Here is an 18,770-nt window from a genome sequence, read left to right as displayed (position 1 = left end):
AGAGAGGGGGAGAACATTGTATTGAGATCCAAAAAGGAAGAAGAAGCCATCTAGCTAATAACTATGGACCCGAAGGTCTGAGGTAAACTACTCACACTTCATTGGAGAGGCTATGGTGTTGATGTAGAAGCCCTCCGTGATCGATGCCCCCTCCGGCGGAGCTCCGGAACAGGCCCCAAGATGGGATCTCATGGGTACAGAAGGTTGCGGCGGTGGAATTAGGTTTTTGGCTCCATATCTGATCGTTTGGGGGTATGTAGGTATATATAGGAGGAAGGAGTACGTCGGTGGAGCAACGTGGGGCCCACGAGGGTGGAGGGCGCGTCCAGGGGGGTAGGCGCGCCCCCCTACCTCGTGGCTTCCTAGTAGCTTTCTTGACGTAGGGTCGAAGTCCTCTGGATCATGTTCGTTCCGAAAATCACGTTCCCGAAGGTTTCATTCCGTTTGGACTCCGTTTGATATTCTTTTTCTGCAAAATTCTGAAATAGGCAAAAAACAGCAATTCTGGGCTGGGCCTCCGGTTAATAGGTTAGTCCCAAAAATAATATAGAAGTGTATAATAAAGCCCAATAATGTCCAAAACAGAAGATAATATAGCATGGAGCAATCAAAAATTATAGATACGTTGGAGACGTATCAAGCATCCCCAAGCTTAATTCCTGCTCGTCCTCGAGTAGGTAAATGATAAAAACAGAATTTTTGATGTGGAATGCTACTTGGCATAATTTCAATGTAATTCTTCTTAATTGTGGTATGAATATTCAGATCCGAAAGATTCAAGATAAAATTTCAATATTGACATAAAAATAATAATACTTCCAGCATACTAACTAAGCAATTATGTCCTCTCAAAATAACATGGCCAAAGAAAGTTCATCCCTACAAAATCATATAGTTTAGTCATGCTCCATTTTCGTCACACAAGAATGCTCTCATCATGCACAACCCCGATGACAAGCCAAGCAATTGTTTCATACTTTAGTAATCTCAAACTTTTTCAACCTTCACGCAATACATGAGCGTGAGCCATGGATATAGCACTATGGGTGGAATAGAATATAATGATGGGGGTTATGTGGAGAAGACAAAAAAGGAGAAAGTCTCACATCAACGAGGCTAATCAATGAGCTATGGAGATGCCCATCGATTGATGTTAATGCAAGGAGTAGGGATTGCCATGCAACGGATGCACTAGAGCTATAAATATAGCTCAACAAAAGAAACTAAGTGGGTGTGCATCCAACTTGCTTGCTCACGAAGACCTAGGGCACTTGAGGAGGCCCATTGTTGGAATATACAAGCCAAGTTCTATAATGAAAAATTCCCACTAGTATATGAAAGTGACAAAACAAGAGACTCTCTATCATGAAGATTATGGTGCTACTTCGAAGCACAAGTGTGGTAAAAGGATAGTAACATTGTCCCTTCTATCTTTTTCTCTCATTTTTTTGGGCCTTCTCTTTTTTTATGGCCTTTCTCTCTCTCTCTTTTTTATTCCTCACTTGGGACAATGCTCTAGAAAATGATGATCATCACACTTCTATTTGTTTACAACTCGATACTAGAACAAAGTATTACTCTATATGAATGCCTCCGGCGGTGTACCGGGATATGCAATGAACCAAGAGTGACATGTATGAAAGAATTATGAATGGTGGCTTTGCCACAAATACTATGTCAACTACATGATCATGCAAAGCAATATGACAATGATGAACGTGTCATGATAAACGGAACGGTGGAAAGTTGCATGGCAATATATCTCGGAATGGCTATGGAAATGCCATAATAGGTAGGTATGGTGGCTGTTTTGAGGAAGATATAAGGAGGTTTATGTGTGAAAGAGCGTATCATATCACGGGGTTTGGATGCACCGGCGAAGTTTGCACCAACTCTCAATGTGAGAAAGGGCAATGCACGGTACCAAAGAGGCTAGCAATGATGGAAAGGTGAGAGTGCGTATAATCCATTGACTCAACATTAGTCATAAAGAACTCACATACTTATTGCAAAAATCTACAAGTCATCAAAAACCAAGCACTACGCGCATGCTCCTAGGAGGATAGATTGGTAGGAAAAGACCATCGATTGTCCCCGACCACCACTCATAAGGAGGACAATCAAAGAACACCTCATGTTTCAAATTTGTTACATAACGTTTACCATACGTGCATGCTACGGGACTTGCAAACTTCAACACAAGTATTTCTCAAATTCACAACTACTCAACTAGCACAACTTTAATATCACTACCTCCATGTCTCAAAACAATCATCAAGCATCAAACTTCTCTTAGTATTCAAAACACTCATAAGAAAGTTTTTACTATTCTTGAATACCTAGCATATTAGGATTATTTAAGCAAATTACCATGCTATTTAAGACTCTCAAAATAATCTGAGTGAAGCATGAGAGAATAATAGTTTCTATAAAACAAATCCACCACCATGCTCTAAAAGATATAAGTGAAGTACTAGAGCCAAAACTATATAACTCAAAAGATATAAGTGAAGCATATAGAGTATTCTAATAATTTCCGAATCATGTGTGCCTCTCTCAAAAGGTGTGTACAGAAAGGATGATTGTGGTAAACTAAAAAGCAAAGACTCAAATCATACAAGACGCTCCAAGCAAAACACATATCATGTGGTGAATAAAAATATAGCTCCAAGTAAAGTTACCGATGGAAGTAGACGAAAGAGGGGATGCCTTCCGGGGCATCCCCAAGCTTTGGCTTTTAGGTGTCCTTAGATTATCTTAGGGGTGCCATGGGAATCCCCAAGCTTAGGCTCTTGCCACTCCTTGTTCCATAATCCATCAAATCTTTCACCCAAAACTTGAAAACTTCACAACACAAAACTCAGCAGAAAATCTCGTGAGCTCCGTTAGCGAAAGAAAACAAAAGACCACTTCAAGGTACTGTAATGAACTCATTCTTTATTTATATTGGTGTTAAACCTACTGTATTCCAACTTCTCTATGGTTTATAAACTCTTTTACTAGCCATAGATTCATCAAAATAGGCAAACAACACACGAAAAACAGAATCTGTCAAAAACAGAACAGTCTGTAGTAATCTGTAACTAACGCAAACTTCTGGAACTCCAAAAAATCAGCCAAAATAGGAAGACCTAGACAATTTGTTTATTGATCAGAAGCAATTGGAATCAATATTTTATCACGTTCTGGTGATTTTTAACAATTATTTTCGTGAACAGAAAGTTTCTGGAATTTTCTGCAAGATCAAATAACTATCATCCAAGAAGATCCTATAGGTTTAAATTGGCACAAACACTAATTAAAACATAAGAACACATCTAACCAGAGGCTAGAACAAATATTTATCCCTAAACATAAGCAAAAATCAAAAAAACTAAAAATAAAATTGGGTTGCCTCCGAACAAGCGCTTTTCTTTAAAGCCTTTTAGCTAGGCATAGATAATTTTAATGATGCTCACATGAAAGACAAGAATTGAAGCGCAAAGAGAGCATCATAAAACACGTGACAAACACATCTAAGTCTAACATACTTCCTATGCATAGGCATTTTATAAGCAAACAAATTATCAAGTCAATCAAAAACTAGCATATGCATGGAAGAAGAAAGAAACAATAGCAATCTCAACATAACGAGAGGTAATTTTGTAACATGAAAATTTCTACAACCATATTTTCCTCTCTCATAATAATTACATGTGGGATCATAAGAAAATTCAACAAAATAGCTATCACATAAAATTTTCTCTTCATGATCCACATGCATGCAAAGTTGACACTCTTCCAAAATAGTGGGATTATCATAAAATAAAGTCATGACCTCTCCAAACCCACTTTTATCAAAAATTTCATAAGATTGAACATGCTCCAGATATGTGGGATCTAAAGTTGACACTCTTCCAAACCCACTTTCAGTATTATTGCAAACACTATTATCAATCTCATATTCATCATGGGGCTTAAATAAATTATCAAGATCATAAGAAGAATCACCCCAATCATCATCATTGCAACAAGTAGTAGACATAGCAAAACTAGCATCCCCAAGCTTAGGGTTTTGCATATTATTAGCATGATTGACATCAAGAGAATTTATAGTAAAATCATTGCAATCATGCTTTTTATCGAAGGAACTATCAAGTATGGGTGCAATAGCAACGATCTCATTTTTAACATAAGGAACTATAGCAAATTCGACTTCATAAATATTGGCATCATGGCCACAAGAATAGCAAGCATCATGTTCATCAAGGGATATTTCAACCAAATCATTGGAATCATCATTATCTATAGATTCATGCATATCATTATTTTCTTCCAAAGCAACGGTCATTCTTTCAATAAATTCTTGGACATAGATATTATGAGCAAGGTTTTCATTGCAATATTTAAGTATGACGGAATTTTCAGATTTGTTGAGAGTAAAATCATACTTTTCAATCAAAGAAGCAACTTCATGAGCACCCTTAAAAATGACAAATTCTTCAATTTGTTCGATATCATAGTAGCTATAAACACCCTTTGCATAAGAAGATAAGATTTCATTATTATTGAACTCACATAGGTAGGGAAGGTGTTTTTTAGGGTTCTTAGAGCAACAAGTAAAATCACAAATTTCACAAAGATTCCAAGCATAGCATAGCAAACTATTTATATGATACCATAAGAGCTTCCCTTTTTCAGACAAACGATGACGCACAAAATGAGCATGCTCATCTAAAGATTTCCCATCAACTAGGCTAGTTGGGGTTTCAGCACGAGCGCATAAGGATCGAAGATGATCCAAGTAGAACACTTTAAGTGGATCCATATCAATAGATTTTCAGCAAGCGAAGATGCAAGCATATAGAAGGCACAAGGAAACACAAACAAAGATACATACGGGAAGAAGACGAACGAAAAAGAGAGGGCGAATAAAACGGCAAGGGTGAAGTGGGGGAGAGGAAAATGAGAGGCAAATGGCAAATAATGTAATGCAGTAGATAAGGGTTTGTGATGGGTACTTGGTATGTTGACTTTTGCGTAGACCTCCCCGGCAACGGCGCCAGAAATCCTTCTTGCTACCTCTTGAGCACTGCATTGGTATTCCCTTGAAGAGGAAAGGGTGATGCAGCAAAGGAGCGTAAGTATTTCCCTCAGTTTTTTAGAACTAGGGTATCAATCCAGTAGGAGGCTACACACGAGTCCCTCGCACCTACACAAACAAATAAATCCTTGCAACCAACGCGATAAGGGGTTTTCAATCCCTACACGTTCACTTACGAGAGTGAGATCTGATAGATATGATAGGATAATATTTTTGGTATTTTTATGATAAAGATGCAAAACAAAATGAAAGGCAACGGAAATAGCTAAGTGTTGGAAGATTAATATGGTGGAAAATAGAACCGGGGGCCATAGGTTTCACTAGTGGCTTCTCTCGAGAGCATAAGTATTTACGGTGGGTGAACAAATTACTGTTGAGCAATTGACAGAATTGAGCATAGTTATGAGAATATCTAGGCATGATCATGTATATAGGCATCACGTCCGAAACAAGTAGACCGACTCCTGCCTGCATCTACTACTATTACTCCACACATCGACCGCTATCCAGCATGCATCTAGAGTATTAAGTTCATAAGAACAGAGTAACGCTTTAAGCAACATGACATGATGTAGAGGGATAAACTCATGCAATATGATATAAACCCCATCTTGTTATCCTCGATGGCAACAATACAATACGTGCCTTGCTGCCCCTACTGTTACTGGGAAAGGACACCGCAAGATTGAACCCAAAGCTAAGCACTTCTCCCATTGCAAGAAAGATCAATCTAGTAGGCCAAACCAAACTGATAATTCGAAGAGACTTGCAAAGATAACCAATGATACATAAAAGAATTCAGAAGATTCAAATATTGTTCATAGATAAACTTGATCATAAACCCACAATTCATCGGTCTCAACAAACACACCGCAAAAGAAGATTACGTCTAATAGATCTCCACAAAAGAGGGGGAGAACATTGTATTGAGATCCAAAAAGAGAGAAGAAGCCATCTAGCTAATAACTATGGACCCGAAGGTCTGAGGTAAACTACTCACACTTCATCGGAGAGGCTATGGTGTTGATGTAGAAGCCCTCCGTGATCGATGCCCCCTCCGGCGGAGCTCCGGAACAGGCCCCAAGATGGGATCTCACGGGTACAGAAGGTTGCGGCGGTGGAATTAGGTTTTTGGCTCCGTATCTGATCGTTTGGGGGTACGTAGGTATATATAGGAGGAAGGAGTATGTCGGTGGAGCAACGTGGGGCCCACGAGGGTGGAGGGCGCGCCCAGGGGGGTAGGCGCGCCCCCCTACCTCGTGGATTCTTGGTAGCTTTCTTGACGTAGGGTACAAGTCTTCTGGATCATGTTCGTTCCGAAAAACACGTTCCCGAAGGTTTCATTCCGTTTGGACTCCGTTTGATATTCTTTTTCTGCGAAACTCTGAAATAGGCAAAAAACAGCAATTCTGGGCTGGGCCTCCGGTTAATAGGTTAGTCCCAAAAATAATATAAAAGTGTATAATAAAGCCCAATAATGTCCAAAACAGAAGATAATATAGCATGGAGCAATCAAAAATTATAGATACGTTGGAGACGTATCATGGCGCCGGCGTAGTAATGAGCAATGAGGCGTCAAATCACAAAGTTGCACCTTTCCCGCGGTTAAGTTGGAGGGACGAAGTAATAATGCTAAAAAAAGAAGTTGGAGGGACGAAGCAACCATCATTTCACTCGTTGCTGAATCCGCTTCTCCCTCATCTTCTTCAAGTTTTTTTTTGATAAGATCTTCTTCAAGTTAACCACGTGTTGCTTCTGTCGTTGTTCTGCCTCATGTGGGACGCGGATCGGCTTGGTAAAGCACTGACACGTGGGACCGCATGTTAGCAAACCGCCAGGCCAACGTCCTCTAAAAATAAGAAACCTCCCCCGCCATCTGCGCGGCAAAATCACCTCCCTTTTACTAATCTTGATTCTATAATTTATTAGATCAATATAATTGAGATTTGTATAGCCAAATGGTATGGTTAAGGGCATCCACAGTGTGTAGCCAAATGTGAAAATAGCTTTTGGCATCGATGGGAACCATTATGGACGGTGTTGCCAAAGCCAAAAAGATGGAACCGAAGCTCCCTGATTGATTGATTGATTGAAGGAATAGAAAAATGCAACGTCTCTCCTCTTGCTCCCGTGCTTGGACGCATGTACAGTATAGAGCACAGAGTCTACTCCCCTATCCCTTCTGTCACAAATCACAAAGCATTGAGGCATCAAATCACAAAGCACGGACGAAGCAACCATCATTTCACTCTTCGCTGACTCCGCTTCTCCATCGTCTTCTTCGAGAAACCACCTCACCGCACTAAGCTGGACGGACGACGCTATTGTGGAGTACTAGTAGTACTAGTACATTTACGCGTCCTTTGGTTCAACGGACTTCCTGGATGCAAATAAGGCGGTTGTCTCGGCTTGCAGGCGGCACTTGCGTCCGGTGGTCTCCCTCAACGGTGTTCTCCGTCGAATGCACTTCGTCAAACCACAACGTTGCAGGGTGGCAGGCACACCATCATCACCAACTCTAATTTTTACTGAACCGAGACAAAGCTAACATGCGAAGTAAAATAAACATATAGTCTACATACACAATTTATCTTAGGCACTCCAATAGTACGTCCACTACACATTCACGCATTTCACATCTCTCTACATCTACGGGAACCTACAAAAGGGTTAACGTAAATTGCCTCTCTCTCTCCTCCTTGATTTTCTTGGTGGTGGGCTCCTCCCTCCCCCCAATCTACAATCAACAGCTCACACATTTCACATTATGTTAAGACCTGGCCGCGCCGTTTTAGTCGGGATTACCGGATTACTAGTAGTAGTATCGATGGATCGCGCAAAGCACCAAGTTTTTTTTCTTTAGGGGGAGAAGCACCTAGTTTATTAAAAGGAAAAAAGGCGGTACACTAACAGCACCCCTATCGCGATCGCATTGCACCCCACACACGTTCGGTCCTGCACACGGCTCACGCAAACGGAACGCGCTTCGGCTTACCTCTTCACTGACACATGGGACTGCACTTGGAGAAACCGACCATGCGCCAAACTCCCCCCGCCCACCGCGCGAAAATCCCCCCCCCCCAAAAAAATTCCCCCCAAATCCCAAATTAAACCGCCCTTCGGCCAACTAGCCAATAATATTCCCCAAACCCCCTCCCCCCCCCCCCGTCCCCCTCCACTCCATTCGCTCCGCCAAAGCTGCCCTCCCCGCCGCGTCGATACATCGGCGCCGTGGTTCGTCGAGGGGACGCACGGCGATCCTCTCGCTCCCACAGTACGCTCTCGTAGACTGCCGTCCTCTAGCCGCGCTGCCACCGGTGGCGACGTTCTTGTGGAGGCGCACGGCGGTCAGCGCCGCCACCGCTGGCGACGTTCGTGTGGAGACGCACGGCGGTCAGCTTCTCCCACGGTACGCGCATTCCTGACTGAGGCCCCGTGCATGTCGGTGTAGCGCTGAATGTTAGCTGATGGACGCTGTTAATCTCACTGTTTGTTGAAGTAGTTTACAGTCAATATGCTCTGCTTAAGAAGCTTCCTTGCCCTGTTCTGCACTCAATCTGCTTAGCTGAGATGGCATGCCAAGCCTGATTAGTTGCTAAAATATCCTGCCATATATTTATTGTGACGTAGATTGCCATGGTCTAGTAGCCAATCTGTTAGGTGAAATAGCTGTACACCGTTTTATACTCGATCTTTGTTGCTACGATGGCCTTCGATAGTTTGATGGCTGTGTGCTCGGCCTCATTGACTGCTGAAATAGCCTGCCATAATTTAGCACTCAAATCTGTTTGCTGAATTAGCTTTACATATATCTCGTTACTTAGATCTGCTCGTCCAAATATCTTGCCATAGCTTTAGACATCGACCTAGGTATTTTTTTTGGACTTCATAAAAAAGCATATATGTTTTTCCTGTAATATCTAGTAGAAGAACTAATTTGTATGTCTAACAGATGGACAGGACTTGGATAACTTCTACTCTAAGATTCTCCGCTGCATATGTCGAGGGGGTTGAAAACTTCATGAACTTTATCAGAGCTGAGTACGGTGGTCCGAAATCAGATGTGCTCTGCCCATGTAGCAGTTGTATGAGTTCAGTTACAAGACCCCAGTCAACTGTGCAAAATCATCTACACTTGTATGGGATGTCGGTCACATATACTAGGTGGGTTCATCATGGTGAAGCTGTGAACGTCAATGTTACTGACTACGTGGAAGCAGCAGATCACCATCTTGATCTGCCTGATGCTCAGGTGTAAGAGGAGGAGGAGGTGGTGGCGGTGGTGCCGGTGAGTTTGACCAACATTGAAACAATGCTACGAAATGCTCGTGCATTTCGTGAACTTTCACCTGCAGAAGAAAAATGGTGAGTCCGCATGTTGGAACAATGCAACGTGGCTGTCACCCTAGGAAATAAGCTGTCAGTATTCTCAGCTATGGTCACCTTTCTTCAGGTGAAGACATCTGAGCGGATGACCAACAAATCATTCGATGCGATGTTGGCTGCTTTCCGCAAATCTTTCCCAGATGCATCTGAGCTGCCACACACCTACAGTAAAATGAAGAATTTCCTTCGTGCAGTTGGAATTGGATATGATATGATCCATGTTTGTAAGAATAATTGTGTTCTATTCCGGAAGGATTATGCCAACTTAAGTGAACGCCCGAAATGCAAATCATCAAGATGGAAAGATGGCGATGCTGTGAAGAGGGTTCCTCATAATGTTCTGAGAAATTTTCCAATTACACCAAGATTGCAGAGGTTGTTTCATGATGCTGAAACAAGAGAGGATGTACTGTGGCATTCTAGGAACCAGGAGTACAGAGATCAGAATGTAATGAGCCATCCATCTCATGGTAGTGAGTGGCAAAGCTTCAATCAGAAACACAAAAAGTTTGTTGCTGACCCAAGAAACATTAGACTTGGCTTAGCTTCAGATGGATTTAACCCATTTGGCCACCAGAGCGCCACATATAGCATGTGGCCAGTGCTTGTTATCCCTTACAACATGCCTCCAAATGTCTGCACCAAAGAATCAAACTACATGATGGCCTTGCTCATCCCAGGTCCAAAAAGTCCTGGAAAGGATTTTGATTTATTCATGGAGCCTCTTGTGGAGGAACTTCAACAGCTATGGAAGGGTGTTCTCACTCGAGACCTATATATCAGCCCACTAGCTGATTTCTTTCTGCGTGCTGTTATAATTTGGTGCATCCATGATTATCCGGCTTTGGGCATTATGTCAGGGCGAACGACACATGGTTACAATGCATGTGTTCGCTGTGACAGGAATCCGCTGTCATACGCAATACTTAGCGAGATCTGTTACATTGGACACTGCCGTTTCCTTGCCAAGGACAAGCCGCGTCCTACAAAATACCGAAGGCATGTGTTCAATGCAAAGCATGAAAACCGTGATGCGCCGAAGAGGCTCACCGCCGATGAGTTGCAAGTGGAATTAGAGAAGGTCAGGCATATTACACCAGGAAACCATCCTGGTAATGGTAGCGGGAAAAGGAAGCGTGGCAAGGCAGAAGAGAGATTATTGTTTACCCGCAGGTCCACTTTGTGAGACTTGGAGTATTGGAAAGATTTGGATCTGCAGCATAATCTTGATGTGATGCACATCAAGAAAAATATATGTGACAGCATTGTCGGCACACTTCTTAATATTGAAGGCAAGATGAAAGATACCTTAAAATCTAGGATTGATTTGACACGTCTGGGTATCAGAAAGGATTTGCAGGTGCAAGATGAAGGTAAACCACAGGATATGGCACCAGCTGTGTACGTCTTGGACAAGGTAAAAAGAAAAGAATTCTGTGAGGTCCTATCACGTGTGAGATTCCCACATGGATTTGCTTCCAACCCTGAAAGGAGAGTCAGTGCATATGGAACAAGGTATAAGGGTTGAAAACTCATGACTGCCACGTCCTACTTCAAAGGGTTTAACCTGTTATCCTTAGAGGATTGGGCCGCCCTGACTTATACAGAGCAGTTGCAGAGTTGGGACAATTCTTCAGGGAACTCTGCAGTAGAAATATCAGGATAGATGCTTTGGAGTGTCTTAGAGACAAGATACCAACTATCCTATGTGACCTTGAGAAGATATATCCTCCAGCCTTCTTTGATGTGATGGTGCATTTGGTTGTTCATCTACCTGATGAGGCACTACTTAGAGGTCCAGTACAGTATGGCTGGATGTACCCTATTGAAAGGCGGCTAGGCACTTTCAAGGGCTATGTCAGGAATAGAGCTAGACCTGAGGGTTCCATTGCAGAGGCCTACATTGCTACAGAAGCGTTGACATTCTGCTCAAAATACATTGAAACAGCTGATCAGCTTAGCAAAGAGGTGGGTGAAGACAATCCCGGGCTCAATGTTTTCGATTATTCTGTTCGAGTTACAGGGAAGAGTCGACAAGAGGACAAACCTAAAGATTTGGACAAAATGGTTTGGTATGTGTTGAATAACTGTCTTGAGATACTACCTTATATCAAGTAAGTGCTAAGTACTGCAGCTTATACATCATAATCTACTAAACTTGCAGCACATTCTTATATATTTAGATGTTTGACGCGATCACTATGTTGTGCAACATCTACAAAAAGGAGTTACTGCCACAAAATCCAAGAAACATTGACAAACTGGTTATGGCAGGATATGCGAAATGGTTCAAGAGCCATGTAAGCTTTTGAATTGCACTGACAGTTTTTTTAATATATTGAGTACATAAGATGATCAGCTTGTCTATTTTCTAACCATAGGTTAAGAAGATGCGGGAGGATGGGCAGGCAGTTGATGATGCCCTTTACGCACTAGCAATGGGTCCTGATACTCGGGTAAGACATTATGAATCTTTTGTTGTTGGAGATGTGCGCTACAACACCCTTGCACGCGACGAAGACAGGAAGACACAAAACAGTGCCATCATGAGCACGGATACGTACGGCAGAGAGACAACTGAATTGTATGCTAACATAACAGACATTGTTCAGTTGCAGTATATCTCCAGTTTTGAGGATCATCGGTGTGTGGTTCTGTTGTGTTGTCGTTGGTATAACCTGTTTTCCAGGATCGCAAAACCCAGAGCTGATAATTATTTCAAATCCATCTATGTCAAGGCGGTGTACCAGACCAACGAGCCTTTTATTTTGGCAAATCAAGCAACACAGATATTTTTCTTGGAAGACACATTTGCACATAGCGATGACTAGAGAGTATTGCAAAGGTTTGAGCAGAGGAATTCGTTTAATGAAGTTGCACAACAAGATGATGCTTACACCGCTCCTGATGTACAAGATTCCATAGATGTTCCTAATATCTTTGAGGACCATCACGTCAATGACGCTGGCGAAAAGATTGTTTGTCGTGCTGTGGACATACAAGAGTTGATCAAGAAGAAGCCAACGTTCGAGGACATTGAGAATGAAGAAGAAGATGACACTCTGGGGAATTACGATTCAGACTGATACACATGGCGAAGATGTTGACGCTGCTGCTGCAGATGATGATTAGATTGCTTTTGTCGTATTTGCCTGTCAGAAGACATTTTTTTATCTACTATGTGAAATTGTGCTTGCTATGACAACTGAAACCTGATGAACGTGTTGTTTAGTATTTTGCTCTGAGAACATCACTTGTTATGTATGTTGATTTATGTTTGGTGATTGTATGACGAGTAAAACATGATGACATTGTTGTTTAGTTGTACTCATATTTGGCTGTGAAACTTGAATTTGATGACATAGTTTGCTGTTGGACTGCAATTTGCTCGACGTCTTCGAATGGGAACAAAGCTGGCCCGACAGGGCCTCTGCTAATTTATTTATTTATTACCAAAAGGGCCTCTGCTATTTATTTATTTATGAGCAAAAGGGGATACCCCCCGATTTCCGTTAATAGAAATCATTAGATGTTCACAACACTACGCCCAGCCTGCTACACAGGTTTCATTCATTACTAGTTTCAGCAAAGTGCTCATGTCATAGCCATTGAATACATCACGAGTGTTACATACACTGCAAATAAAGAGACAATCATCCTACAGAGCACATCGATTTTGCCCATTATCTTCACAAGCTCTTTCATCTCCTCATTGCTGTCAAGGCCGTTCAGCAGCTGTTGCTTGGCCATGATCAGAGGAACTGCATCTTTAACCTTCTACTCTGCATCTTCCTCTTCTGACGTTCCTTCAGTTACTTGTCCAACACCCCAACCTGCTGGTATTGGGATTCCTCGGCTAACCAAATAATCAGCGTAGTTGCATTCCCCCACATCAGCAACTTCCCAGAAATACAAATCACACGAATCTTCCCTTATCTGCACGAATCAAATTGGAAGATCATCAACCAAACTATTAAAAAAATCAGCAACTGAAAGCAGTAGAACAACACTTAAAAATATTATTACCCCATGATTCGGGCATTTGTAGAAGACTCAGCCAGGGTTGAGGATTGTGGTTGAGACGCGACGGATGACTCTGCATGATTTGTAGCAGTGGCACCACACCGACGGCAGCGGGTTGCGATGAGCAACCGGCTGGGGTGCGTGTGCCGGCGGGGTTGTGATGAGACCCACAGGCGATGGTACGGGTGGCGACTTGGCGCATATCTGGTTGTTGCCTACTGAAGAGCAGGTGGACGAGTAGCCAGCGGACATGGTTGCTGCGTCCAGAGCTTCTGATGCTAGGCAGAGTAAGTAGAGAAGAGGAGAAGCGGACGTTGGATATGTCAGTTTCATTACTTGCAGAGTAGCATAGCACCATATATAGTCATAGTCTAGGTTTGGATTCGAACCAGCTACAGGAGCACGTCTCTTTTTTCTAAAACTCAGCAACGTCTCTTTACTGGTACACTAGCTTGTTCTGTACACCTTCTCAAGTCTTTGATTTTCTTTCTTTTTTGCGAGGAAGGAAGGAGGACAAAATTGAGAGTTCCTGGGACTCGAACCCAAGGCCTCTCGGTTGAATACCAAGGGTGCTAGTCACTTATGTGGCGAACGTTCCCTGGGAGGAGGACGGCAGACGAACGCATTTTCCTCGCAGTTTTAGTTGCGACGCAAGATCGAATGGTCGCAGTTTGGGGAATTTTACCAGGCGAACGAGTCCAGTTTTTCTTTTCTTCCTATATACAAAAAAGTATGCTACTTGGTGTCGGCTTAGTCAACAAACGATTGTGCCAACCTTGACCGTTGGATTGACATTCAACGACTGTCGTGTTTCTTTAGTATCTTCTTCCTCCAGCCGCCAAAGCCAAACCAGCGTCGGCGGGACGCCTGCTCCCGCCTCCCACGGTTGGCTATGCTGCCGCACACGCATCGTGGCCATATCGCACCCTAAAACTCTGCGCATCTTCCCCAGCTCTTGTTCGTTCCTGTCCGAGGTCTCACCATCATCCACCGCCTTTGTTCGCTCGCCGTGGCGCCGCCCTCCGGTGTTGTCAACATGGTCAACAACCGAGAGGAATAAGGATATGACTGTGCATGGTGAGGATGACAGTAGGGACCCAGCAGCGCGCAGTAATTTTGTTTTTTCGGGACGGAGAAGGGAACTGGGTTGTGCGGGAGCTGTGGCCCGTCTAGCCCAGGCTTTTATTTCATATGTTTAGCACATGACCAGCCCAGTTTGTTTTTTCCTTTCTAAAAATGGCTAGCCCAGCTATTTTGTCTTTTGCAGAATAACCAACATAGGCCTACTTGCTTTTCTATGCCCTGCTGGGCCGGAAATCTTTCAAGACGAGGAGGGATGCATTTTGCCCAGAAAATGGGCTATAAATAATAAGAAATGGGATATAAGTAATAATAAATGGGCTGTAAAATGAAAAAATACAGCAAACAGGCAATTAGTTCCAAAATACTTTTTTCTTTCGGATTTTGATATTTTAAATTTCATTGTTTTTGTGCGGGTAAAATTTCATTGGATTTAAATTAAGGTATGTTTAGTTTTTAAATTAATTTGAATTTGGCTAGAAATTTCGGGTTGTATGCTGTTTGGGACAGATTTGGAGGCTGACTTGTGGGTCTATTAGGTTGACGTGTACGAAAGGCTTTGTCACCTTAGTCCACAAACGATTCTAGCAGCAGTGACCGTTGGATGTTAATCCAACGGCCGTGCTGCTTCTTCAATATCTGATCTTCTTGCTCCAGCCGCCCAAACCAGGACCGGTGGGACTGCCTGCTCCCGCCTCCCATGGCCGGCTGTGCTGGCACACAGGCCGCACCACCCCACCCTACTCCATTGCTGGCCAGGCCATTCCTCTACTCACCCACACCTCCTGTTATTTTTCGGCGACGGCAGCCGGACCGGTAAACCCTCGTACTCCCCACCGCGTGGGCAACCACTGCCGAGTCTTCCCCGGCTCCGTGTCGTTCCCTTCCTAGGCCTCACCGTCGTCCACCGCCCTGGTGCTCTCGGCGCGGCGTGGTCAACAAACGACATCCATCAGACGTGGACTATATGTGGAGAGGCTGACAGCTGGGTCAACGGCCGCACATAAGGAAATGCCTCATTATTACGCGCAAAATAATGATTTCTCCACCTGACATCTGGGACCCACCAGAAGGGCCTCTGTATTTCACGAAAAAAATGTTCCCCCGCTGACAGATCGGACCCACCAGCTATAACTTCGCACGCAAGGAAGTGCCTCCTTATTACGCACAAAAAAATGAATACTCCCCCTGCTAGCTGGGACCCAGCATAGTGGGAGGCTGACTTGGGCATACGAAGTTGACGGGGACGGAGGGCTTTGTCAACTTAGTCAATATGAACGATTCTAGCTCCAATGACCGTACGATGTCCATCCAACGGCCGTAGTGCTTCTTCAACCTCTGGTCTTCTCGCTCCGGCCGCCCAAAGCAGCGACAGTCGTGCCGCCTGCTCCTGCCTCCCGTGGCCGGCTGTGCTGCCGTGGAGGCCTCACCGCCCCCTACTACTCCCACCGCTGGCCAGGCCATCCCTCCACTCACCCACACCCCCTGTTATTCTGCGGCGACGGCAGCCTCACACCGAAGCTGAACCAGTGAACCCTCATACTCCTCTCCGCGTGGGCATCCACTGCCGCGTCTTCACCGGCTCCGCGTCGTCCCCTTCTTAGGCCTCGCCGTCGTCCACCGCCCTGGTGCTCTCGGCGCGGCGTGGTCAACATGGTCAAGGAACGACTTCCATCGGAAGAGTACTGTACGTGGAGAGGCTGACAGCTGGGTCCACGACCGCAGCAATGAAGTGCCTCCTTATTACGCGGAAAATAATGATTCCTCCACCTGACATCGGGGACCCACCGGACGGGCCACCGTATTTCATGAAAAAAAACGTTTTCCCCCTGACTGTTGGGACCCACCAGCTACATCTTCGCACGCAAGGAAGTGCGTCCATATTACGGGCAAAAAAATGATTCGCCCCTTGACTACTGGGACCCACGAGCTACATCTTCGCACGCAAGGAAGTGCGTCCATATTACGGGCAAAAAAAAGATTCACCCCCTGACTACTAGGACCCACCAGCTACATCTTCGCATGCAAGGAAGTGCCTGACAGTCGGGACCCACCCGGTCGAAGCGTACGTAGCGTTGTCATTCTGGTCGCGAACGTGTACGTACATACTGGTCGATGTAGAGGCACGCACGTGTGGTAGTAGAGGCGCGCACATAGCATGTACACGTATGTACATCGGCCAGGGTGCAAGAAAGAAAATACGGCCACGTACGTACATACGGGCGGGGTCTCGAACGCCTACTCGCGCATACGTACGGCCAGGGCTCGTGTACATGGCTGGGTCGGAACAGAGAAACTGCATCGTCGTCCTGTTCATGGGGAGGCAACGAAATGCGTCGTTTTCATCGGAAGGCAACGGAACGCGTGCTGTTCATTCGGAGCCAACCGGCTTGGACGGAACAGGCGATGGAAACGAGGTCTGGCGTATCGCAGAACGGAGGAAACGGCCTTGTGTTCGACCGACCACGGTGGAAACAGGATCCTGTTCATCGGGAGGGGTCTGGCGTACCGCAAAGCGGAGGAAACGGACCTCCTACGGTCGAAACGGGGTCCTGTTGATTGGGAGGGGTGTGGCGTACCGCAAAACGGAGGAAACGGACTTATGTTGGAGCGCTACAGTCGAAACGGGGGTCCTGTTCATTGGGAGGGGTGTGGCGTACCGCAAAACGGGACTCCACGGGATAATGTTCATCTCCACCGTCGACCTCCTCCAGCCTCCACGGGCTCCTGTTCATCCACTGTCGACCTCCTTCAGCCTCCACGGGCTCCTGTTCATCCATGGGCTCCTGTTCATCCAGCCTCCACCGCGCGCTCCTCCACCGGCTACTGTTCAACCAGCCCTCTCCACGAGGGTCCTGTTCAACCACCCCTCCATGGGCTACTGTTCATCCAGCCCTCCACCGTCTACTGTTCAACCAGCCCTCCACCGGCTACTCTTCAACCAGCCCTCCATGGGGTCCTGTTCATCCAGCCCTCCACGGGGTCTTGTTCATCCATTGGCTCGATCGATCGGGGTACTGTTCATCCAGCGGCAATAGCCTTTACTATCATGGGTTCCTGTTCATCCAACCCCCACCGGGAACTGTTCATCCAAACCCCCCAACAACGCTCACTGTTCATCCAGAGGCACCATCGATCGGCTTCAGTTAGCAGCAGTAGCGAAGGAATCACTCGGGTTTAGTTAACAGCAAGGGATCGATCGATCGCTCGGGTTCAGTGACGCGTAGCCTGCAATGCAATCGCTCGGGTTCAGTTAGAGCCCAACGCCTCGCACCCACGCGCATACGTCTACGAGAAAAACGCGCATCGCTCAGCCCCCGACCACCCACCGTAACTGGGAACTCCCCGATATTTTCCGCGCCCTCGCTTCTACCACGGTTTTTTTCCGTCATGGACGGCCCAAAGAATGTCATGCAGCTGCATCTCCAGCCCGCCCAGGACGAAAAGCCCATTTTCTGTCATGATTTTTTGTCATAGAAGTAGGAGCCCACCACATCTATGATGATACCGGGTTTTGTCACAATTATCGTCATAGAAGTGTCATAAGTATGACAGGAAAAAAATTCGTTCGGCCCAAAATGTCACGGATGTCTTTTTTTTGTAGTGCGACTTGCAACGGAGAGTTTGCGTAAATTTTCCCGGCGATCGAAGTGCAACATGTGATGAGGAAGAGTCTGACCATCAAGCGCTAATTATAAAAGCGTTGATAACTGATGACCCACAAGTATAGGGGATCAATTGTAGCTCTTTTCGATAAGTAGGAGTGTCAAACCCAACGAGGAGCAGAAGGAAATGGCAAGTGGTTTTCAGCAAGGTAATGTCTGCAAGTGCTGAAATTGTAAGTAACTGAGTAGTTTGATAGCAAGATAATTTGTTACGAGCAAGTAATGATAGTAGTAACAAAAGTGCAGCAAGGTAGCCCAATCCTTTTGAGGCAAAGGACAGGCCAAAACGGTCTCTTATAGTAAGCAAAGCGTTCTTGAGGGTACACGGGAATTTCATCTAGTCACTTTCATCATGTTGATTCGATTCGTGTTCGCTACTTTGATAATTTGATATGTGGGTGGACCGGTGCTTAGGTGTTGTTCTTACTTGAACAAACCTCCTACTTATGATTAACCCCCTCGCAAGCATCCGCAACTACGAGAAAAGTATTAAGAATAAATTCTAACCATAGTATTAAACTTTTGGATCCAAT

Source organism: Triticum aestivum, chromosome 7D, assembly GCF_018294505.1.
Source record: "Triticum aestivum cultivar Chinese Spring chromosome 7D, IWGSC CS RefSeq v2.1, whole genome shotgun sequence".
Taxonomy (NCBI): Eukaryota; Viridiplantae; Streptophyta; class Magnoliopsida; order Poales; family Poaceae; genus Triticum; species Triticum aestivum.
This window is presented reverse-complemented; position numbering follows the sequence as displayed.